Source organism: Cryptomeria japonica, chromosome 6 (genome assembly GCF_030272615.1).
Source record: "Cryptomeria japonica chromosome 6, Sugi_1.0, whole genome shotgun sequence".
Lineage (NCBI taxonomy): Eukaryota > Viridiplantae > Streptophyta > Pinopsida > Cupressales > Cupressaceae > Cryptomeria > Cryptomeria japonica.
In genome coordinates this window covers 538,525,350-538,551,049 of record NC_081410.1, presented here as the reverse complement: position 1 = coordinate 538,551,049, position 25,700 = coordinate 538,525,350, and the positions used below count along the sequence as shown (strand labels likewise).

The window sequence follows — 25,700 nt, the reverse complement described above, 5'->3', positions numbered from 1 at the left end:
GTTTCAAAGAAAACGAAATATTTTGCCCCAGTATGCCTTGGTACAATTCTATAGTGTAAATATGCCCCCTCGAAAAAGGTGGTCGAAAAATTCAAAAATTGAGACCATATTTTTTATATCAGTATAATGAGAAATTGTGTGAAGTTTCATGCAATTTCGAGATCGTTTGAGTAGGCTACAAGTTGTTTGAAGCTAGCAGGGACCTCGAGCATCAAGGTGTCAAAAAACCCTAATTTTGAGCTATAAATAGAGATTTTAGGTTTTCATTTGCTCATTTGCAATTTGGTAAGCTCTTGGTTTTCTTTGCAAATTTTGTGCTTGTGTGCAAGTATTTGATCATCATGGCTGGCTATAGAGCTCAATTGCACCTATCTAACCGAGTATGATCATATCAGAGACCTCCTGGTATGGACGGCATGGTATTTTTTTAAATTTTTGCTTTATTTTTTGCCTGTTTTTGCTATTTTTCCAAAAAAAATTGCGATGTCCAATTTTTCCTTGCGTCACGCATTAGTCTGTCGATTTTTACTCATTCGTGCTAAACATACCGCATTCGCTTTAAGTGTAATGCATACACTTTAAATGTTACGCATTAGCTAGTTTCTTCACACATTGGTGTTTAATGTTACGCATGTTCTCATTTCATTACGTATTCATTGTAAATGTCACGCATAAGCATTTATTGTACTGCATACATTGTAAATGTACCGCATTGTTGTTTAATGTCACGCATTCGTTGTATGTAAAGGTTTTTGTCATGCGTCTGATAATTTTTTATTTTCTTGTGATCCGATATTTGATATTTTAAACATTTTCTCTTTGAAGGAGAACATTGGGGTGCTATAGGGTAAAAGCATAAACCTGTGTCACACTTTTACAAAGGAAAAGGTTAACACAACAATAACTATTCAATTTTGTCATCATAAGTGTGTCATATGCATTTTGAATTTGAAGATGATGTAAATTAATGAAATGTGTAATATGCATTTTGAATTTGAAGATGATTTAAATTCATGAAATGTGTAAAATTTGTTGAAGATTAAGTCTACTATTTTTTAAAAAAATTGTCAATAATTTATATATATTTTTTAGCTTTAAAGTCCATTTTTTTATTGCTGAAAAACGTTGAAAATAAGGGGGTTTAGTTCCCACCACAAAAGAAAATGTAAATCAACTTATTTTTTTCCGATTTTGATATCCATTATAGATGACATATATATATAGTGCACGAAAAAAATAAAAATTGGATGTATATTTTCTTTGTTATAGCATTTGGAAGTCGAATACGCCAGAATTTGATGGTTTTTGCCTCCCACCACAATTTGTCTATGCAGTTTATGATAATCAAAAAACTAAAAATACCTTTTTGGAGAAGACTCTCTCTTCTAGTGAGCCACATTTTTTTCAATTTTTTTGAATTGATTCGATATTTTTTTCTGTTTTTCAAACCAGCTTGTTATAGAACAAAAGAATACCTAGTCGTAGTATTTTTAATTTTTTATATATTAAATATAATCAAAACATTATAAAAATTATATGAGTAGAATCATGACTTCGATCTCTACAAAAGGGTATTTTTATTTTTTCTAATAAGTTTAATTTACCTACTGAATTTTACTACAGAAGTGACAAGTTTCAAAAAATCATCATTTTTGTTGATGTGGCTACCACTTGGCATTCCACATAGACAGTTCCGACTGGAACCGTTCCGATCGGAAGGGTTCTGGTTGGAACTATTCAAAATATTTATGATTTTCTATAGTGCAATGTATTGAAAGGATGGAAACGTTCCAGTCGGAAATCCATTGCCACGCGAGTGCTACGTGGCCGCGAAGTCAGTTCGGTCGGAAGGGTTCCAGCCGGAACAGGTACTGTTAGCCTAAAGTGCGACACAGATCTGTACAACTACCCTATACTACCGACAGAGCAAACCCCATGGACTTGATCTTCGTGCCGATGTACTTGATGAGGAGATTGAGCATATCCGACAGCTTGGTTTGTACTACGTGTTACACTTGCCAGAGGTTACGGCCAACAGGGTCTTGATTACAACTTTGATAGAGCGGTGACATTCTGAGACATGTTCATTCCATCTTCCTACTGGTGAGGCATCCATTACCTTAGAGGATGTATGGTGTATACTGCGTATTCTGATTCATGGTGAGAGAGTTGTGTATGACCATGAAGACGGCATTGCTAGATTATGTGCCCTTTTTGAGTGTGAGATATAGGATTTGTAGATCAGTGGTCTGTATGATATCCCTTGGACTCAATTAGATTACGATGATCTGACTATTGTACTATGCAGTGTTGTTAGTGGTTTGTTGATACCTGACAGATGAGGTCATGGATTTCCATGGATGGGATAAAGTGCTCCATGATATGATTGTACATTGACAAGTATATGTGTTGGGTCTCTGTCTTCTAGCCACGGTGTATTATCAGATGCACGACATTGTATACCTTGAATACCAGTCTATCAGTTGCGGTGTGACATTGCTCCAGACGTGGGCATGGGAGCACATTTCTATTGCGAGACCTGTTATTCATGTTGACTTGCAGCCTGGTGAACCTTATGCTTATAGGTACACATCGGGTATTAGACACAGGGGTTCAAGTAACAACTTGTATTGGAGACATCAGCTTGAAATTCTATAGCATTTTATTTGGAGACCATACTTAGATTGCCCCGGTTAGGCAAATGATGCAATGCACTTACCTTTCTATCGATAGTAGAGATATCTTATTGGTAGGACATTCGAGACGCATCAGATTATTGAGATGTCTCTTCCAGGATGGGTACTGAGACAGCTCGAGGAGGTACAAGTTACACTAGTGGCTACTACTTATTTTGCTCGTGTATCTCAGGAGGTATCTTATTGGGGGGTATGTATACAGCTAAATGTTGCTTCTGCTGAGTTTGATTCTCTTCAGCCATTACTTTGGGATTGGGGTAGAGATGCAGCATATCCAGGGACTACACCAGAGTATGATGCATGGTGGGCCAAACATAGGCCTATTCCACTTACTGATCCTATTGTTCCAATTACAACATAACAGATTCAACATCCTAGACAACGCCTGAGGATAGACAGGGAGGAGAGAGTCGGAGGAGGAGAGGAGGGTGGATTAGCTGAGGGGGGAGATGCGGGAGATGGAGGAGTTGAGGGGGGAGAGGAGGAGGGAGGAGATGAGGACATAGACATCGGTGGAGACACCGAGTCTACTAGCAGTGGAGATGACGATGATTCTTCAAGGTCATCGAGCAGTGAGGATGGTGATGATGATGATGATATTGATATGTCAGAGTTGGAGGACATGCCTACTACAGAGGGTGGAGGAGGACAGGTGGGTGATAGGGATGATGATGATCCGTAGATTCTCAGAGCATGGATTCAGAGTCTAGAGGACAAGGTCACCAGACTAGATGTCGAGTGAGAGGCCTACCGTATAGACTACAGTGCACTAGAGACCAAGAGGGATTGTCTCCAGAGGGAGAGAGATGAGGCAATCAGATGATCACAAATGATCCAGGTTGCCTATGATCAGCACTTTGCTCCAAGTAGTGATGCACGGAGTCAATCTGACAGACTTTATTATGCTGCACAGGAGACTTTTTTATTATCGACAGCTTTAATATGACATTGTACCTGAGGGACAGAGAGCTCCTATTTTTAGTGTTGTTAGAGGTCATTCTAGTTCTAGTAAGACTTCCACATGGAGGACGAGTAATGGTGGTGTTATGGGACCACCTCGACATCCTGGGGCAGGATCTAGTGGGCAAGACCCACCTGCTAACAGAGGCAGTGTCAGTTGAGACATTTTGATCATGTTATCTGAACCTTTGGGCTTGTTTATTGTATTCACACACATTATCATTTTTGAGTTATATATATGATATGCAATTTTTTGGCGGCGATCTATTATGCTTTTCTTTCTATGTTTGTTAAATGATGCTATGAGTTATATGATGTATGTGTATGTGATCCATCAATGCTTTTATGAATGTTTTATGAATGCAGTGGTTTCTATATGATTTTATGTGAAATATGAATGTTATGAATGCAATGGTTTAATGCAATTTAAAACTATATGGATGCATTTTTGTTTTATATGGATGCACTTTGAAACTATATGGATGCATTTTTGTTTTTTGTATGATAATGTCAGAATATACCTTGAGGAAATGTTAGTAAGATGAAAGAAAGAAGAGATTGATGAAAGAATAATATTAGAAAAGAATATGATTTAGATAGAAGATGGGAAATCAAAAAACTATCAAGAAACATATGAGATGAGAATGAAATTGAATGAATCGCAACCCTGTGTCATTTATTTTATTGCGCAATATATATTCATCACTGAGCCTTATTATTGAACAATGAAGCTTAGCACATCATGGTATAAGGAACCAAGATGTAAAGATATATCATTGAAGAAATAAACACATAGCAGACAAGGAGTGAACCCCTCCATTGTGGGAAATACACTAGGGGTCGAGGTATGTGTGGAATTCAATAGCTGAATGCTCCTATCACAGACACCCACTAGAGCAATTTCCCTAGAACTTCATTGGTTCACACCACAAACAACAAACAAAGAAAAAGATAATGCCCATCATGGCTCCTCTAGTCACTTGTGGACATCCTTGAGTAGCATAGGAACATAATCTGTCGCCAAATGATAAAAGATAAAGACTGACCCAGACAAAATTCAGCAGCTATACTGACCTTGTGCCTTCGTTCTTAGTTGCTTGATGTGATGGATGATAATGTCTGATCTGAGAAAGTTGCAGACCCCATTTAAGACTGATATGTCTGATTTCGAGTGTATCCTCTTTTGTTTAAGACAAGATAATGATCACTTGATATGGATATGATACGATTGATAAGATAGTTCGATCAGTTGATTGCAGATGTTTGATTGGGTAGTCATATCCTTTGTTAACTTCGTGCGAAGCGTTTGTTGGATATCTACTAGGGTATTTGTTTCTTGCAAGACATTTGATTGCAAGTTTTTTTATTGATTTTGATTGTTTAGTTCTTTTTCAAGAGCTTTTTTGATGTTTTTGGATTATATGGATCGATATTTGAATGTTTTGTATTTTTTCAGGATATTTTCCAGATGTTTTTGGTACTTTCACTACTCTTTCCAATGCTTTTTGGTATTTTTTAGTTTTCACATATTTGAAAGTTTTTCATTGATTTTTTCAAGACTTTTTACAGATGTTTTTGGTATTTTCAATTTTTCCACTGTTTTGAATTTTATGTTTTTCATTGTTTTTGGATTTTTAAGTTTTTCACTGTTTTTGGATTTTTTCAAAGGACGTTATATGATTTTGTTTGGATTTTTTCAGTTATGCCCTAGTGTGCAGACCTGTATGACATGATGATCTGTGAAATGCATGCAAAGACAATGAATTTTTTACATGACCTATGTTAATGCAAGATGCAAGATGAAGATTCCTTTCCTATTTGAACAAGGTTGACTGTGTTTGTTTGGCATTTTGTAATACACCAATTGAAATTGGAGGTACAAAACATTTCATAGATAAGAGGTCAATCGATCCCTAAGGTCCCTTGGAACATACAAATCAACACACTTAGTGACTAGGATTTACAAATGGAGACGCAGAAAACTTCTCCATTGGTTCTTGAAACTTTGATCTTCTTTTGTACCCATGTGTGTGTAGATGAGTTAATTCCCTCTCTTGTATTCACTAAAGATCCTTAGCATCCTATATGACTAGCTACATGGATTATCCTAACTTCAAAAGCATCCTGAATAAAGCCTCGCTGGCAGCAAGATTTTAGAGCTCCGACAAGGTTATAGACTGTAATTTCTAAAATATTGCTCCACTGCCAGGAGGCATTCATAGCCATGATGGAGTTACTTGCATGTTCCCATAGTCCAGCTTTTTGTCGCACTTTGAATTTCTCTTTTTCCTTGAGATGGATATTTGGCATAGCTCTTTTTCTTTTTATTTTCTCGCCTTGACTTGTAAGTAATGAAACCTACTTGGGTGTGATAATTACAGCGACGCTGAAGTAGAATTTTAGATTTTTTCGCTAGTCATGTGATCAACTAGGTGCCTCAAATGAATTAGAGATTTTTTATTATGTTTGAGATATAGCAATTGATAGATTTTGGGTAAACAAGTCTCAAATAGTGAAATCACTACCCAACCATAAGTAAAGCATTGTCACAGGGTAATGTTGAAAATGAATGACCTTAGGACCTCAAAGACTTCATGTCCGAATATCTAAGAAAGGAAATGACCCTTTTTTCTCTTAAATGTAAACGAATGAAAAACTTGGATAGATGTCTTGTTTTATTGGTGCTGCTATATGAAATTAAATATGATGTGCTTAGAGAAAAATTATATGTAATGCAATGCTTTGAATAAAATGATATGCAATGCGAAAAGTAAAACCTAAACTAACCCAAGGTAGCCAAATTGTATGCTCCATTGCCTATAACCCTTGTTATGATGAAAGGACCTAGCCAGTTAGGTTCAAACTTCCCTGGCTTTTCTCATTCTGCTAGGTTCCTTTGGTTCTCTTTGAGAACTAGATCTCCCACTTCAAAATTTTGTGGGCGGACTCGTTTATTATAACTTCGTCTTAGTCTTTTTTGATAACCTTGTAGATGATTCAAAGAATTTTGTCTCTTTTCATCAAGCATTTATAGCTCTTTTAATCTTGCTACCTGATAGTCTTCCTCTGATATGATGTTTTGTAAAGAGACTCTTAGAGACGGTATTTCTATTTCAATGGGGAGTATTGCTTATGTATCATAGACCAAGGAATATGGTGTTGCTCCTGTAGGGGTGCGTACTCTTGTTCTGTAAAGAGGGGGATTTAACTGGATATTTTAGTCTCATCTTGTGTCAGTGACAAATTTCTTAAGGATCTTCAATATTGTCTTATTGGTTGCCTCTACTTGTCCATTGCTTTGTGGATAATATGGTGTTGCAAATCTCTGTTGTATTTGAAATTGGTCACACAATTTTTTCACTTCTTGATTTTTGAATGGACGTCCATTATCTGTTACGAAGCACATTGGAATCTCATATCTACAAATAATGTAATTGAGCATGAACTTTGCTATTTTCTTTCCAGTGGTGTATGTAAGAGGAATTGCCTCGACCCATTTGGTAAAGTACTCAGTAGCTATTAAGATGAACTTATGCTTGTTGGAAGAAGTAGGATTGATTTTACCCACTAAATCTAATCCCCATTGTGAAAATGGCCATGGTGATGTAATAGGTTGAAGATCTCATGTTGGTGCATGAATGAGATCTCCATGCATTTGACATTGCTTGCATTTCTGCACATATTTATAGGCATCTTTTTCCATAGTTGGCTAGTAATAACTTGTTCTTAGCAATTTCTTTGACAATGGTGGACCACTTTGATGCACCCCACAAATTCCATCATGGACTTCCTTTAGAGCAAGTTGTGCTTCATTTTCATCTAGACATTGGAGAAGAGTTCCATCGAATCCCTTTCTATACAATGTATCAGCTATAATAGTGTGTCTAGATGCCTAACGAATAAGAGTCTTTTTTTTATTTCTAGATAGATCCGGTTACATGTATTGGGTGTGTAAATATGCATATATCTCATTGTACCAAGGGGATTTTGGACCCACAAATGCACATACATATTCTGTTGAGGGAGTCTCATATGTCGGTATCATCAACGGTTCTATAATAAACTCAAACTGAGTTTCATTAGTAGGCATATTTAGAAGAGAACCTACTATAGCCATGGCATCAACTGCCTTGTTTTGTATCCTTGGAATTTGTTCGAAAGTGATTTTGCTGAAATGCTGTTTGTAATATTCTACCATTTTCTTATAAGGCAGGAGTTTATCATCTTTCGTATTGTAGTCATCATTGACTTGGTTTACAATCAGTTGAGAGTCACCATAGACTTGTAATTCTTTTATTCTCCACTGCACAGTTGTACGAAGTCCTATGAGGAGAGCTTCATATTTGGGTATATTGTTCGTACATGTAAAATTTATCCTAAATGACTTAGGGATAGAATCACCCTGAGGGGTGATGAACAGAATCCCAGCTTCAGATCCATGACTTGTATATGACCCATCAAAGTATAATTTCCACATCATAGATGTTGTCAATATAAATACTGATTCATCTAGAAAGTCTATGAGCAATGGTTGACTATCTTGCAATGGAGCCTCTGCTAACTGATCTGCTATAAATTTTTCCTTTGATGGCCTTTATGTCCATGTACTCTATATCAAGCTCACTCAGGATCATGACCCACTTAGCCAATCTCTTGGTCAATGTTTCTCTACTCAATAGGTACTTGAGTGGATCAAAGCATGTAATGAGTTGCACCTTATGTCTCAGCATGTAATGTCTAAGATTTTGAGATGTGAAGATTACAGCTAAGCATGCTCATTCTATAGGAGTGTAATTAAGCTCATAACTGATCAAGGTTCTACTTATATATTAAATAGCTCTTTCTTTTCCTTGTTCATCATGTTGTGCCAACAAAGCTCCTAGAGCTGGGTTTGTCGCTGACATATATAGTAACAAAGGTTTTCCTGGAGTAGGTGGTGCTAACACTGGTGTGTTTAGAAGATAATCTTTCAGATCTCGGAAAGCTTCTTGGCATTGTTATGTCCATTTAAAAGTGACTCCTTTCCTAAGTAAATGCTGGAACGAATTACATTTATCTGCCAGTTGTGCTATGAATCTCCTTATGGATTGCAGTCGTCCTTGTAACCCTCTTAATTGTTTAAGTGTTGACAAAGGTTGCTTTGACCTTTGCAGGGTCTACTTAAATTCCTCTGTTTGACATGATAAACCCTAATAGTTTTCCTGTTGTTACACCAAACACACACTTCTTTGGGTTTAGCCTAACATTGTACTGCTCCAACCGATCAAATATTTGTGCAAGGATCGCAAGGTGACCTTCTCTTGTCTATGATTTAGCCAGTAAGTCATCTACATAATCTTCCATTATGTTGGGGATCATGTCATGAAATAGCGTTGTCATGGCCCTTTGGTATGTTGCTCCTACGTTTTTGAGACCGAATGGCATCACATTCCAACAATATGTTCCCCATGGGCAAGTAAAGGTCATTTTATGTTGATCTTCCGGTGCAATTTTATCTGGTTGTAACTTGAGAAACCATCCATTAATGATAGCATTTCATTCCCAGTTGTTAATTCAACTATCATATCGATATTGGGTAGTGGAAAATCATCCTTAGGACAAGCTTTATTTAAATCTCATAAACTAGTACAAATTCTTATGCCTCCTGTGGGCTTAGTCACAAGTACTAGGTTGGATATCCATTTCGCATAGTCGATAGGTCGAATGAAACCTACATCCATCAACTTTTTGAGTTTTATTTTAACCAATAATGCAATTTGTGGATGCATTTTTCTCAATTTTTGCTTGTAAGGCTTAACTCCTGGTAGCAAAGGTAAATGATGTAACACCATCTTCAGATCTAAGCCAGGCATATCTATATAGGACCAGGTGAATTTGATAGGACGTTGTTTGAAAAAATGAATGAACTTGTCATTTTCTTCTTTGTTTAATGATTTTTCCAAGTGGATGTTATGCACAACCTCTCCTTTTGCTATATTTGCCTCTTCAGTTTCTTCTATAAGCAGTGCTGAATTTTCTCTTTTGATAGGGAGGCTACCTAACTCGCTCTTGCCATTATGGTTATTTTGATCTGTATCTTCTGTAATAGAGGTACTTGCCTCTCCAAAGTATGACATCCTATCCAGGTCTATAGCAAATCATGCCTTGTGATCACTTTGTGGAAATCCCTCTCTGACTCTGACGAATTCTACTATGGCTTCATCATTTTCAAACCAATCCAGAGTTGGTTTTCCTTCTTGCCCCCAATCAATCAAATGTGAGTGTATAAGGGGTAAGTCATTACTCCCTTCTGTCATAACAGATTCTGATAACATGAAGACTTGATTGTTTGAGTGACTTGGTACATTTTCATATTTTGTAGGCTTTATTTGATACCTTAGTATGACACTTGTTCATGGGCTAGAATCATGGAGTGATAAGAACTCATAGTTGTGAGAGTCTGTCTCACTTTCAATGTATGTTTCATCGTCTAAGGTATTATCACTTATCTCCTCTTGTTCTTGCCTCTGATCTTGTTGTAGATTGGTTGGTCTTCTTTGCATAGTAGTTACCCTTCTTAAGCTTGGTATAAGTCGTTGCAATCTTTCTTCATCTGATTCATTAGGTTGAGCTTGAGTCATTTCCCATGGTAGAAGTATTGATAATAACCAGGGGTTAGGTTCATCTGCTTGTGGTAAACCTGTGTCTGTTGCAACATTTTCTTGTGTTTTTGTGTCAAGAACCATATCATTTTTGACTCGATGCTAGGCTCTTACAGGAGTTGTCTCATGTCTCCCCCTTCTGATTCCGCACTAGGTGATATTGGTACTTGATTGCTTGTTTGAGATGAAGAGGGAAGCACACACATGGACAAGTCCCTTTGAGATATGTAGTCTGACGGTTTCATCAGTCTATTTAGTATATCTAGGGTGCATTGTCTTGCCTCTATGATATGCGGTACATGCTTATATCCTAACCCTTGATTCCTTGGATTGTCGTTAGGAACAATAGGTTCTAGTCTTCCTTGTTTCTGTAACCCCAGGCCTGTGGTACCATCACATCCATGTCTCTAGAGCATTTTGAATCCATTCTCATACTGATCTAGGGGTATTCTGGGTATTGTCATATGGTCCTCTTCTCTATATATCCAATGGTTGACATCTTCATTTCCTGTAAGTCACCCCATCTAATGAAAGAGCATGAGTCTGTGTATCTAACAATATCTTTTCCTTTGTCTTGTTTATGTATTGCATTTTGAGGTTTCCCAAAAGACTTAGGAGATAGAGATAATTATTTTCCACTTGAAGCATTTCAAATAGAATACTCTCCACAACCCATATCTTATATCTGTAAAGAAGATGTTGTAGGCATATTCTTCTTTGTTTTTGTGATTGTTAATGCATCTAGTTGTGTAGTGAGAGGTGCTACTTGATTAATTGGTACCTAATTATCCACACTTTCTTTCAAGTAATTGCAGTGTTGGAAGGGATTTGGATCACCTTTTATGGTGATTTCAATACCATTATATGGGAATTTGACACACTGATGAAATGTGGATGGTACTGCTTGCATGGTATGGATCCATGGGTGGCCCAATAACATGTTATATCCCAGTTCTTTGTCCAAGACTTGAAAAGCGACCTCTGTTGTTATAGGTCCCACTTGTATAGGTAGTGTTACAATGCCTTTTGAGGGATGTTCTTCATCATCATATGCCTTGATATTTATCCTCTTGGATGAATCAATGTGAAGTTCAGAATATCCCAGTGTCTTAACCAGTTTTAAAGTACAAATGTTGAGACCGACTCCTCCATCTATGAGTACTCTTTGGATTCTTCTTTTATGTATGTAAGCTTCTAAGTGTAGCGAGTCATTATGGAGTAGTTTGTCACTAGGTATGTCTCATTCTGTGAATGGAATGCGAGTGCCTTGCGCTAAATTCCCTACCATGGACTGGAAGGCATTTTCATCTATATCTCTGTCCACTACCGAATCTTGAAGTTCTTTGTCCAGAATGGCTTTATGAGTGGATGAAATACATAGTAGTTCAAATAGTGATATATGTGATGGGGTTTTCTTAAGTTGTTCAACAACATTATAAGTCCCTATTGCTGGTGGTTGGTTTGGTGGTACTCCTTGTAAAGTTACCTTTGATCTGCGAGTAACTACTACACAGTCTCTGTCTCTAGGAGTTATTGTAATTGTAGCAATCGTATCATCTCTTTTGCAAGAATTGTCGATGTCATATGTTGTGTTGTCAAGGTTTATGTTAAATCCCTCCTCATAGTTTTCATGTGTATGTTTCACATCCATGATTTGTTCTATAATTTCATCTTCAAACCATCCTGAATGAAATGGTTCATCATGCCCCTAGTCCTTGAGACAGAGTTTTTTGTCTTCATCGTATTTTGGTCCCTCTAACAACATACAAATTTGGTTATCATTTGGGTGAGTCCCTAGATATTGCTCATCTTGATCACATGTTTCTTGTGAATCATTGTTTACCACATCTCCTAAGCTAATGGCATGAATAGTGTAGTCATATAAGATCTTTGTGTAGTTAGTTGTATTATCTTGAGTTCCTAATGTAGTAGCCTTCCCTTTGTCATGCTTAACAATGGATCGTTAAAGATTGTGTGATTTGTGTTTGCTGAGGTTTTATCAGTAATGATTGTGATGTCGCCTTGGTCTATCATATCTTGGACCAAGTTTTTCAACTTATAGCAATTCATTGTTTTGTGACCTTTAGTCTGATGATAATCACAGAAATCATTATCATTCCACCATGTGGGTTTGAAAGGACCTAGTTCATATACTCTTATTTCTGGTAACATGATCATGTTTGTCTATATTAACTTTTTGAGCACAGAATCTATAGGTTCTCCTAGAGGTGTGTAATTCCTTCTCGAAGCATTTACCCTGGGATACTTTGTGTTCATTTTTTGCGTAGCATTTACGTTTGTTGAGGTAGTGTTATTCTTTGTATGTGGATTTGATGACTGACTCATGCCTAAAGATAAAATCGGTTGAGTTCTATTTACTGTTCAAGCATCTACAATACCATCATTGGTCACATTCTTGTTTTTCAACCAAAACTTGGATTTGTCATTATTGTTGGTGTTGCCATACTTAATAAGACCTTGTTCCACTAGCCTTTTCTCACACTTTAGATATTTTTCCGTGATTTGTTTAAACGTGGTTAAACATTGCATTTGTATCAAATATTTAATATTAGAGATCAAGTTTTTTGTGAACATATCCACTTGCTCTGTTTCTGGAATAATTATTTTACACCTCCTATAAAGAGCCCTTCATCGTTGTATGAAGGATGCAAATGTTTCATTCTTGTATTGTTTCACGGAACACAAGTCCATTAAAGTGACCGGGGTTTTATTGTTATGTGAAAAGTTTGCAATAAAGTGTTCAGCTAATTCTCCCCATGATGTGATGGTTGGTGGTAAATGTGAAAACCACTCTAAGGCTGAGCCTCCCAGACTTTTAGGGAACAGACACATTAGGTAAGTGTCTTCTATTGCAACCTCTATAAATGCTATAAAAAACTCTCTGATGTGGTCTCTAGGATCACCTTTCCCTCGATATCCGTCGAATTTTGGTGTTTCAAAATGTGGTGGGAAAGGTGGCATGTATAATGTGTGATCAAAAGGATAAGGACATAAGTCCTGCATTGTGTAGCTCTTTTTATCGTTACCAGTCTGCATAGTCGTCACTTGTTGTTGCAATTTTTGTAATTGTTTTGTCAGAATATCTGTTTGGGTCAAAGGTATACCTTGTGTCTGTGTATGTCCCACAAAAGCATTCATGGTAGCATAACTAGGGGGTTGTTGGAAGGTACCATGATTATAATTTTGTGTGTTGTACGTTCCACTAGGTACCGTGAAATAAGTGATATGTGAACCCATATTTGGCTGAGTTGTACTTGTTGTATTGGTAAGACCTAGATTTGTATTTTGAGGACTATATGTTGATCATATAGAATAGGAAACCGGAGGTTGGGTTGCACTTGTTGTATGAGGATTCTGTGTTTGAACAGGTGTTGATATACTTGATATTATCGGTATGGTTTGTGTTGGTGCGCTAACATTTATTGTTGAAGATGATGCACTTGGCTGAGAGTTCGCGTTTGAACTGACATTTGTTTGTATAGGTGCATTTTGAGGAAAAATGGAGGTCATTGTTTGCATTTGTGTTATATGCAGTATTTGACTATTATATTGACCTAGAGTATTTCCTAGTGGTAAGATTTTTGTGACATCAAAATCTTCAGGTAGTTTCGCCCCATTTTGTAATAACAACGAGAGATATTTGTCCCTATCACTATGTATAAGTTCATCTAAGATCATAAGGACGTGTGGGTCTTTTTGAGCTGATTCAATCTCTTCTCATGTTAAATGTTGTTGTAGTTCATGTATTGTGGGCATTGCCTAAGAATTTCATTGTTGACTAGTTGATATGTCCATATTCCAAGTTGGGTTTACAGACTGGTCGTTGTTTGGGTCCATTATACCTTTTTCCTTTTGTGACCTTGTGATGGGCATTTAAGACTTCTATATGAGGGTGGTTCTAGAACTTTATGCAAGATGACAACTAATGCTAGACTCTAGACCTAAGTATGGGATATGCAAGACCAAACTAGACTTTCTATTGAGGATTTGGATGTGAGACCTTTTAAGCGTTTTGAAATTTCTGCAACGCAAGTTTTTCAAGTTCTTCTCTTAGAAATTCTACAACAATTTCTCTATCAATCCTACGGGCAGTTTTATACTCGATATTTATCTCATAATCGACTCCTATATACTAGGGTGCATTTCTCCTTGATTCCCAAGCTAAGTTATCTAGACCATCAATAATTTCTCACTGACCACTATTTGACACTAGAATAGGTTGCTCGAAGGGGAGCAAACTGTCACCTGGGAGACCCATTAAGACACATGCTATGACTTTGTAGGATGATTATGAAAATGATGATGGACTAACACAAACGTATATGAGGTCTAGACAAGGACTTATATGAGGACAATAATGAGGACTGAGGATGATAATAAGGACATAAATGAGGACTATGCAAGGACTTAGCACGATAGTAAGGACATAAATGAGGACTATGCAAGGACTAAGGACGATAGTTGTAAAGACGTCAATCCAGGATCTAACCCTAAACTACGCTTTATTCATAAATAAACTTAAAATTTCAATCTCTAAGCATATTTTATACAAGATATAAGCAAACATTGAATATATCATAATAATGCACATGAATAATACAATATCCAATACAAAGAAGTTCTTATTTTCTACTTAGGCTTCCAAATTGCCTTAAGAATATACAAGAAGATGCATCCGTCGATCTTTAGTCTGAGTCGCTTCCTTCTATCTTTTTAATGCAGACAAGAACAAGAATCAGGCACTTTTTCTGCCCAACCTTGAAGCTTATGCTTCCCCGAAATTCTTGGTCAATCAAGAATACCCGACCCTACACGAATTGGTTTAACCAAAGAATTTGAAAGCAAGAGGAATCTGGTGCATGCCTAGATAATATATGCATTTTCATTTTTCCTAGTTCATTCTAAGAAACAAGCATTCGCTATCATACTAGGATGTGGTAGAGAGCATAAATAAGGAATTTCCATCTTTTTCTACGGATAATTCAAACAATAACTCAGCTGAGTATATGCCATGCACGGCAAAATAATAGTTGGAAAAAGCAACTATTCTCCCTAAAGCATCCACATTCGACACCCATCCCGAAAGGTAAATTTTTCCAACTCAAGCTTAACCTTAGCTTGATTCCCTCAAACACAAATTCTTTTGAGAATACAATCTTTCTTTTAAAATAAAAATAGAGATATCATTTTTGTTTCTTACTAATCATTACTTGTCTAATATATCTTTCGAAGACAATCTTTCATAAAAATGATAAATTTTTATAAGCAATAATCTTAAAATCAATCCTTTGACCAAAATAAAGTACATACAATAGAAGGTGTTAAACTTGTATGAAATTAATCTCATATGTAAACAAAAGTATGCAAACACATTCTAAAATAGAATTAAAACTAATTATTTTTGTGCAAAATACGATATTAACAACCTCTTTTCTCTAAATTCTTTTCTTTTATTCCATAATGGTTTATAAAGCATTTCAAATACAATATTAATAATTGATACCCATTTGGACGTACATATCTATTATCTAAACTTCCTTTTCTACACATTTTATACCAAATTTAACAATTAAAAATGAAATGAAAAACAAAGGATTCTAACCTCTTGGAAACTTAGAGTGGATTGTAAGCTTTTGACCTTGTCGTTCTTCGTCAAATGATTCGACTCCTTGATCACAAGTCTCTCTTTCTCTCCAACTATTCTTATCTCTATCCAACTATCTCTCTATCACTCAAGCTCCACGATATTATCCAACTATTCTTCCTCTACATCCAACTATTCTTCCTCTATCTCAAACTATTCTTCTTCTCTATCAAACTATTCTAACTCTCTATCGAACTATTCTTACTTTCCCTTCAAGAAATTATCGCTCTTCTAATCTCGTGTGAGAAAGAATGAAAGAATGGGTGTGTGCATATGTCTATTTATTCTAATATGTGGCTATGTTTGCTACTATCCTCTGGGTCTTATTTACTGTTCCACTATGTGGTTGTAACTATCATCTCCATGTAGTTTTATGGATTAAATATCATCCTTGTTAAGTGGCAAGTTCAAGTCTTTTTGTTTAAAACTTCCAACCATTTCAGTTGAAGCTTGATTGCTGCATGAAATCTGTCAACTTCTTATCCACCGTGGAGTCACGTTGCATACCAAGTCTAATTCAATTTAAGTTCTGATTATATGTGTCAATTAATGCAGATATCGTGGCTTATGTGTTTTGCACGTTATTTATGTTTGGATAGTGGTAGTGGTAGTATCTCCTTAAGCTACGCCTACCTTAAACATCTTACCTTATTGCCTCCCACCGCATCTGACCTACGTTAAAGGCTTTAACAGCATCTACCATGGGTGGAGGAAGACTGTTACAAACCTATCAAAGCGGCTACCATGTGTGGAGGAGTCTGTTTACACCGACCAAAGCGGCTCTTGCTTCAAACGGTCGATCACCTTTTTCAACCCGCCACCTTTATTAACATGTTTAATAAAGTGATATATAATATTATATGTGTAATATGGTTTATTTTATAATTTATTTATAAATGACTTTTCATTAAACATTAAACTTTGTTTTTTTTAATATATTCTTTGATAAACCTTTTCTTTTTCAAATATATATATATATATATATCAGATTTTCATTTCCTAATTTAAATTTCATAAATACATATTCAATATTTACAAATAGATTATTTTGAATAGTTATGATCATAAAATAAGAAAATAATTACTTAAGCATAATTAAATATTCAATATATAAATGTATATATATATATATATATATATATATATATATATATATATATATATATATATATATATATTATGGATTATTATAAAATGGTTTAATTCCTCAAACCTATATTTGATAATTACACTCTTATCTATAAGTCTGTGATCGAATTATCATTAGAATTCATATACACATAATGTGTATATATTTTTTATCTCAAATGATTACGTATATGTATAAACAGAAGTCTTGACGAAATCAAATTTCACTATAATTGGATATTGATATATGTATATGATTGAATAAATTTCTCATATATATATATTAGACTATTATTCAGTTTACAAAATTTAAAATCGTAAGTACTCTTTTCATACATTTACATACCTAAACAAGAAGGACATAAAAACCTAGGGTCGATATTCGTTTTCGAATCATCTACACATTTTATCTCTTTTAACCATAAAGCTTAATATTTCACCATTACTCATGCAACTAAAATTTAATTCAATCGCCACTCACATCATGCAATCAATACACATGTATAATTATTTAAATCAATCTACTACTCATTCCAATTTCATCATTTCAATTTGAACAAACACTCAAATAAGGTCATTTAAATCATCCACACTTTCAAGATGCAAATTATAAATCCTAATGTGGTGTGTGAAAGATTCCCTTTTCTATCGAAGTCGTTTAGTTAAAAGCAATTCTACCTGATTCTTGTTCTCGCCTTCGACCTCCTTCACCTCATCCTGCATTACTTGCACTCAAAATTTTATCAACATTGACAAACCCAAAAGAATATTGAATTTCATATCATTTGCAGGAGTAAAAAGCATATTATATTTCCTCATACTAGATTATGAATGATCTAATCTATTTTGAATTTCAAAATCACATTACATCTTTAAATTGCACAATATTAAATAAAACGATTCGTGACAATAGTAAGGACATAAATGAGGACTATGCAAGGACTTAGGATGATAGTAAGGACGTAAATGAGGACTATGCAAGGGCTTAGGATGATAGTAAGGACGTAAATGAGGACTATGCAAGGACTTAGGACGATAGTAAGGACGTAAATGAGGACTATGCAAGGACTAAGGATGATAGTAAGGATGTAAATGAGGACTATGCAAGGACTTCCTAGGGTCACAAGTGTGTATAGCTTTGATTTTTTATGTTTCAAAAATTGACTTTGTTTTTCAGTAATTCTGTGTATAGGACAAGTTTCATGGTTTCTTCAAGTCTGAGAATAATTGTTTTGTTGTAAATATAGCTGACTGAACTGGTTTTTCAAACAATCTCAGAGAATTCAGAGATGTGTGGGATAGGACCTGAAATAGCCCAAATGACTGACTCAATATTGGTCTAATACAACAATACATATAAAGACACAGAAGACAAGCTTAGGCTAGAAATTGGAAACCATTCAAATGAGGCCCTTACGAAATACCAAAACAAAACAAACAGATAGAGAGTCTGGCAGCACTGGCTCCACTCCACGGCACACACTTCTCAGGCATGTCAATCTCTCTTACTCTGAAGATCGAAAAATCTTATAACTGAGGGATTTATGTATCATAATGCAAGGTACATGAAGGGTATCTATGGGGTACGATATGCACTCCCAGAATCACTGAAAGTAGGGTTTTGGGCTACTAAGTTGGTTCTTATTGTAAAATTTCAAGGGGTCCGATCCAACGACAGATTTTTAGAGCAAGCCACTTAAGACTTTAGTTGAGATTATCGATGCAATGAAGGCCCCCACATATGTTGAATTCACTCAACACTCTAGCCACCTAACCAGTATATTTATATAGCGGCTTGAAAAACCCACTCGAGAGTACGCTGGGAGAGATGATATCCCCAACGCATCCCAATTCGAAGTACCTCTATGGGGTGATGAAATCCCTAGTCAAAGATACCCCTCTCTACGTGAAATAAAATAAAATTGAGTGTTGTTGTCACCTCCTTCCTTTCTCCCAAGACCCTGAAGGCGGGTGGAAAGTTAGTTAATGCAACAGTAGGTCCACCCCAAACACGGTAAAAGTTATTTTCCTTAAGAAAATCAAATGTGAGTTAATCTATATGCAGCTTGATTCACGTTCATTTTAAAGCCCAAATTGAGGTGTTGAATATGCATGTGCATGTCAATTTTATACACCAAACTGAAATATGAAGGCATGCATGTCAATTTTAACCATTGTTGATTTTAAGCCCAAACTAAAGTGTTATACATGCATGTCAATTTTAACCAATGTTAATTTTAAGCCCAAACTGAAGTGTGGGAGCATGAGTGCAATTGATCTAATACTAATCCGATCCTTTCTATAAATTCACCACAGAATGCAAACAAATGATTAGCAGTAAAATCAAATCAACAAAAAACAAAGAACTCAAAATTAACAGAAACGAATGTGTGATGATACATGCGCGATTGCGTGACCCTGAATAGATGATTGTGTGATACTATCAGATTGATTGTGAGATCCTGGTAGTGCAAATACATTATTCTAATAGGTCGATTATGCGATGATAACAAGGCGATCGCGTGACCCACATGCAGATAACATAAAAAAATAAAAATTGAAACTAAATGTGATCAGAAACCTACAAAACAAATTGTGAGGCCCTAGCTAGATCTCTCATCATCCATTCAATGTTAATCAAATCATATTTCACCCGATATGAGATAAATAAGTTGTTGTATCTACCAATGGCTGGTTGATCTTCCCAATCTTGTATCTGCTTTGCTTCTTTGAGAATTCTCTAATAGCTTCCGTCCTGCCTTCTTTGTTCCTTTGTCCTTCTGGCACCTGAAATCCTGAATTGTACCTTACGTGCCATAAACTGTTATAACAAAAACATGAAATAAAAATAATTTATTTCCATATTTACTCAATTTCATGCAGAATTACACAGATCAAAGAATAGAAAGGAAATGAGAATAAAAAATAACAGAATAGCAATTTCCTAGCGAATGTGTGATCTTGAAAGGGTGTTTGTGTGACCCTGAAAGGTCGATTGTGTGACCTTGAAAGGTTGATTGCGTAGTTTTGTCTATACGATTGCATGATGATGCAATAGCGAATGCATGATGAAGAGATCTTTTTTTGAAATTCGTGCAACCTACAAAAAAAGAAAAAATTCATACAATCTGCAAAAATAACACAGAAAACAAAGAAGGTTAATTAGTTGTTGTTCATGTCAGGTTCACCAAAATGTAATGCATGTAAAATTCATCTTTGAAATATATCAATTAGAATCAAAGGGAAATCACGAATCCCTATCTAATCAAAGAATTTAAACAAACAGACAATGAAATAACACAGAAGCAAGAAATAGGAATTATAAATTAAATCACTCAAAAACTCCCTATTCTGTGACTACGTATAACTTTCATTGCTCTTCTCCTCTCTGTGATATGATGGCTCTCAGATATTGCGCTGGCAACCTGCAATTGACACAAAGATTCAAAGTTCGTGATTGTTGAAAATGGAGATTGAATGCTCAATTTATAGATTATTGAAGAAGATTGATTGAAACGTGGAACAGATTGATCAAGAGGTGAAACTCAGGTGAGCTCACATGAAAATTGATAGTTGAACTGTTGATTTAGAGGTGAAACTGAATAGATTGAATAGATTAATTGAGTCAATTGAGTGAGAAAAAACCAACTGAAGGAAGAAAAAGAATGATTGGAGGAAATTAATTGATGACAAAGAAATCTTTATTTAGAAAAAGCTAATTAAAAGATGGAAATAGAGATTGGAGAGATAATTGAATTAATTAATTAATTGATTGAATTAATTAATTTAGCATGTGCTTGCATTTTAACTTAGATTTTCAATTTAATCTTTGCATGAGATATATTCAAATAATCCCTATCTAATCAAAGAATTCAAACAAACAGACAATGAAATAACACAGAAGCAAGAAATGGGAATTATAAATTAAATTAATCAAAAACTCCCTATTCCATGACTGCATATAACTTCCATTGCTCTTCTCTTCTTTGTAGTATGACAACTCTCAGATATTGTGCTAGCAACCTGCAATTGACACAAAGATTCAAAGTTCGTGATTGTTGAAAATGGAGATTGAATGCTCAATTTATAGATTATTGGAGAAGATTGATTGAAAGTTGGAACAGATTGATCAAGAGGTGGAACTAAGGTGAGATCACATAAAAATTGATCTGTTGAACTACTGATTTAGAGGTGAAATTGAATAGATTGAATAGATTGATTGAGTCAACTGATTGAGAAAAAGCTAACTGAACGAAGAAAAAGAATGATTGGAGGAAATTAATTGATGACAAAGAAAGATTTATTTTAAAAAATCTAACTAAAAGATGGAAATAGAGATTGGAAAGATAATTGAATTAATTAATTAATTAATGGAATTAATTAATTTAGCATGTGCTTGCATTTTAACTTAAATTTTCAATTTAATCTTTGCATGAGATTTATTCAAATAATTGAATTTATTTTAACTTCAATTTAGTATTTGAATATATTTAGAACTTGACTTTGATTTTGAATTTGATTTTTGAAATCATGCACATGTATTTGAATTTAGAAGAAATTAGAAGAATTTGAAATGAAATGAAATTAGAATTTGGGGAACTAGAAGAATTAATTAGTTAATTAAATAATTTAAAGAAACTATTTAATTATTTTAGAAATAGAAGTTAATTATTATGGGGGCTTTCTTCCTCGCTCTGACTTGTTGGATAATGGGAGGTGTAGGGAATTATTGTTTGAGTTGAGAATGGGTTTATTGTGTGACAGATTGGAGGATACTTTGAAATCATTTGAAATCTTACTAGATTGGGTTCCTTCATAGCTTGTGGATAAGGCATTGGTTGTGCTTATGGGATTACATTCTTTGCTCTCTTTTGGTTTTTTGGCTTCAGCTCCTCCACGACTGGAATTCCCCTTGCAAATTATCCCTCCTTCGAGTGTGGATAGAAAGCCTCCTATTGAGAGCTCAATTTCTTGGTTTCTAATTTAACTACTTTATGTAGGTATCTGTTGGTTGATATCTTTTTGATGCAGGTTTTTGAACTGTTGATATGCTTGAATTTTTTGCGAGCCTGAGAAGCTTTGATGCTATGAGTCTGCTTCTACAGATCATATCTCATGGGCTGGGTGGTTCTCTTTCATTTTTTGATGGTCATATGGACATTTATTTGTATATCTTTGAAATCCATGTAATGGGAGGGTGATTACAATCTGATTATGTAATTGGGATTTTCGGGTATTTACTTTTTTTGCTTTTTTGGGCCACAACCGAAGGTTTTCTTGCAGATTCTTTCCTGCAGGTATGCCCTTTGAACCTATTGTAATCAAAAAGATTTTTCAAAATTAATAAAATATAGTTTAGTGGCATGCCCACTTTTATCAAAAAAAAATAAAATTAAAGGATTAAATCACAATTAATTAAATAACAAATATTTAATTAATATTTGAAAAGGGTTGAATGATTAGTAAGATTATGAGGAAATATGAAATTAGAAGAATAAGATTAATTAATTTAATTAAATAATTAAATAATTATTTAATCAATTAGAGGAATAATTAGTACATGATCAATGAGACATTTTTAGGTGTCTACACTAATAATAATCTCAACCCTGACCCTAACCCCAACCATGATGTAAACTATAACCCTAACAATAATGTCTAGCCCTAACAATAATATAAAATACTTTTATATAATATTTATTTATTTGTATAAAATAATATTACACTTTAATAAGCATAAAATAACATGAAACCAACTTGTATATATTCAATTTAATAATATATAATAATTTTATATGTATAAAAATAATATTATATATTTAGAAAGGGATTGGTCCAATATAATATATATAAAATATTGTTCAGGTTATTATATATTTAAAAATAATATATAATATATATTTTGTACTTAAATAAACATAAAATAATATTACAATTTAATTAACATAAAATATTATTATATATTAACTTATTTAATGTCTTTCATGTTGTGTCATGACTACTACTAGGTTATATATATTAATACTATATATGTAGAATACATTGAGAGATGTCCTTCTTGAGGTACCTATTTCTAGTCAATTTTACATCCAAAAGTCAAATAGGTGCCTCAAGAAGGATATCTCTAAGTGTACTTTAATATTAATATATATAAGCTAGTCTAAATACATTCTGGAAACTTCAACAAAGTGAATCTGCATAACAGGTCATGTAAATTTTCATTTAAAGGAATTTAAAATGTATAAATTGTAAAGTGTCATTATTTTATTGTCAAATATAATAATTTATTTTTTATTTATTTTATTATAAAATTCCTAAATAGTCTACAATGCCAAAAGTCCAAACTTCTATCATTTGATACTTCTTGATCTAGTTGTCAAAATAAGAATTTTGGATTTAATGTATAATAGCACCCATAGAACCAAAGGTGAGATGCATGCACAATGAATATAATATGTTAATATGGTCATTGGCAATTGATAGGGTTAAAATTTAATTAATGTGAATTAATTTTATTTTTATTTTTTATATATAGAAAATGGGTTACTCTAATTTTTAGTTTTTATTTTATCCATGATTTTGTAATTATATTATTTCAAAAAAAGTGAATTTAGAATTATTTTATTAATTTTACTCACATTTTTTTAAATTAGATTTTGCTAAAGAAAAGTGAATTTACAATTTTTTGTTTCTCATTTTTTCTTAAAATAAAATTGTATGTGACATATCAATTTGAGTCTTTGACAATAAATAATTTATTATATTTGTAGAAAATGAAATCATTTTGAAGGTTAACATAACTTAAGCTTATCTATATGTGTTTGAAAAATATAAATAAGAAATTATAAAGCATCGAAGTAGGGTAATGATTATGGTTAATCAATTAATAATATAGTATTGTAATATAGAAAAATGAATATAATAATTATATTATTATAATGTAAATAATAATATTTTATTATATTATAATATTAAAATACTAATGTTAATAATAAATAGTTTGAATAATTTAATAAGAATATAATATAAAAATAATAAGAATAATATAATATTAATATTAATGATAAAATGTAAATATGATAATAAATATATAAAAATAAAATGGCATAATATTATAGTATAATAATAATAGAATAATAATAATAATATATTAAGTATTCTTATTTTATCTTAACCTTAAACATAAGTGAGCATTAAACCTATTAAATAACACCCCTAATTGAACCATGATTTGAACAAGTAAGGAATATCATTAGATTTACAATTACATTCGAGCTTTGTAAGTTTTATGGTTTCATTAGTGTTCATTTATGGTTATAGTTAAATTAGGGTTAGGTTTGGTTATGATCCTAGGATAATATATCGAATTAGGGTTATGAATAGGGTTATGGTGTCTATGTGCTTATGCAATGGCAACATAAAAGATCATTTCTTAGTAGATAAGAGGGACACGTATATGTGTGACCATTACCCCCCAAAAAAAAAAATCACTTGTGAGTTAAAGCACCAATATACATATGGTGACATCATTTACATTGATTGAATTACTATAGCAATAACTCGAGAGAAAACCAATTGACAATATTTTGATGCTACTTACATGCCTTTTTCACGGGGGCTTCACTAGCTAGACAATATTATATCACTTGCATTCATATTGGGGGATTTAATATCCAAAAATGAGGGTACAATATATTGCCTATCAATGAAAATAGGGGGTTTTTTAATTCAGGTTATGAAAAAATGCAATATTTGGTAAAAATAGGAGGGCTTTTAATTCAACCTGTGTATTGGGAGGGGGTGACAAAAAAAAAGAATTTAAGACAATATTTTTTGAAAATAAGAATTCTATTAGAACACAACTCATCTCTCCAACAAGAATTCAGTCTGATCTCTATTCCTTTGACAGTACAGAACAATCATGTCCCTGCGTTCTCTCAGTTTTATCATCGCTTTTGGAGAGAGTTGTGGGCAGGAATGATAGACTGACTGTGTCAAACACCCCAGCTAAGTACGAGGTGCTCAATGGAGTGGAGATGCCAGACATTAGCATTCGACACTATTTGGAGAGGATTTTCAGATACATTCACTGCAGTCCTTCGGTATTTGTGGTGGCAAACGCTTACATCGACCGTCTAGTCCAATTCCATCCACAATTCAAAATAACCTCTCGGAATATCCATAGACTTCTCATTGTCACTGTCATGGTCGCCTCCAAGTTCGTCGAAAACATGTAAGTCTTTTAACCGCTTTATTTGGAAGAGCTTAAATATTTTGTTAGCTTTCTAGGTTATTTACTAATGTTGTTCTTGTCAATGCTTATATACAGTAACTATAAGAACTCGTACTATGCCAAAGTTGGAGGGTTCGGTACAGATGAAATGAATAGATTAGAGATGGAGTTTCTTTTTCTTCTTGGTGACTGTAAATGTTTTCGAAAGCTATTGCTGCCACCTGGAGAGGGAAGTTGCAATGGGAGGAGGATTCCAAATCGAGAGGAGTCTTCGGTTATCTTGTGCAAAAGATGAAACATGTGGGCCAAATTCTAAATTCCGGATGAGTGTATATGGCATATCTTCGTATAGTCATATAAAGAAAATAAGAGCATAA

At 34.1% G+C, this 25,700-nt stretch overlaps 1 pseudogene; it reads left to right on the top strand.

The window, feature by feature from the left end:
* Positions 1 to 407: 407 nt before the first annotated feature.
* Positions 408 to 25,700, top strand: LOC131876680 (cyclin-U2-1-like; annotated as a pseudogene).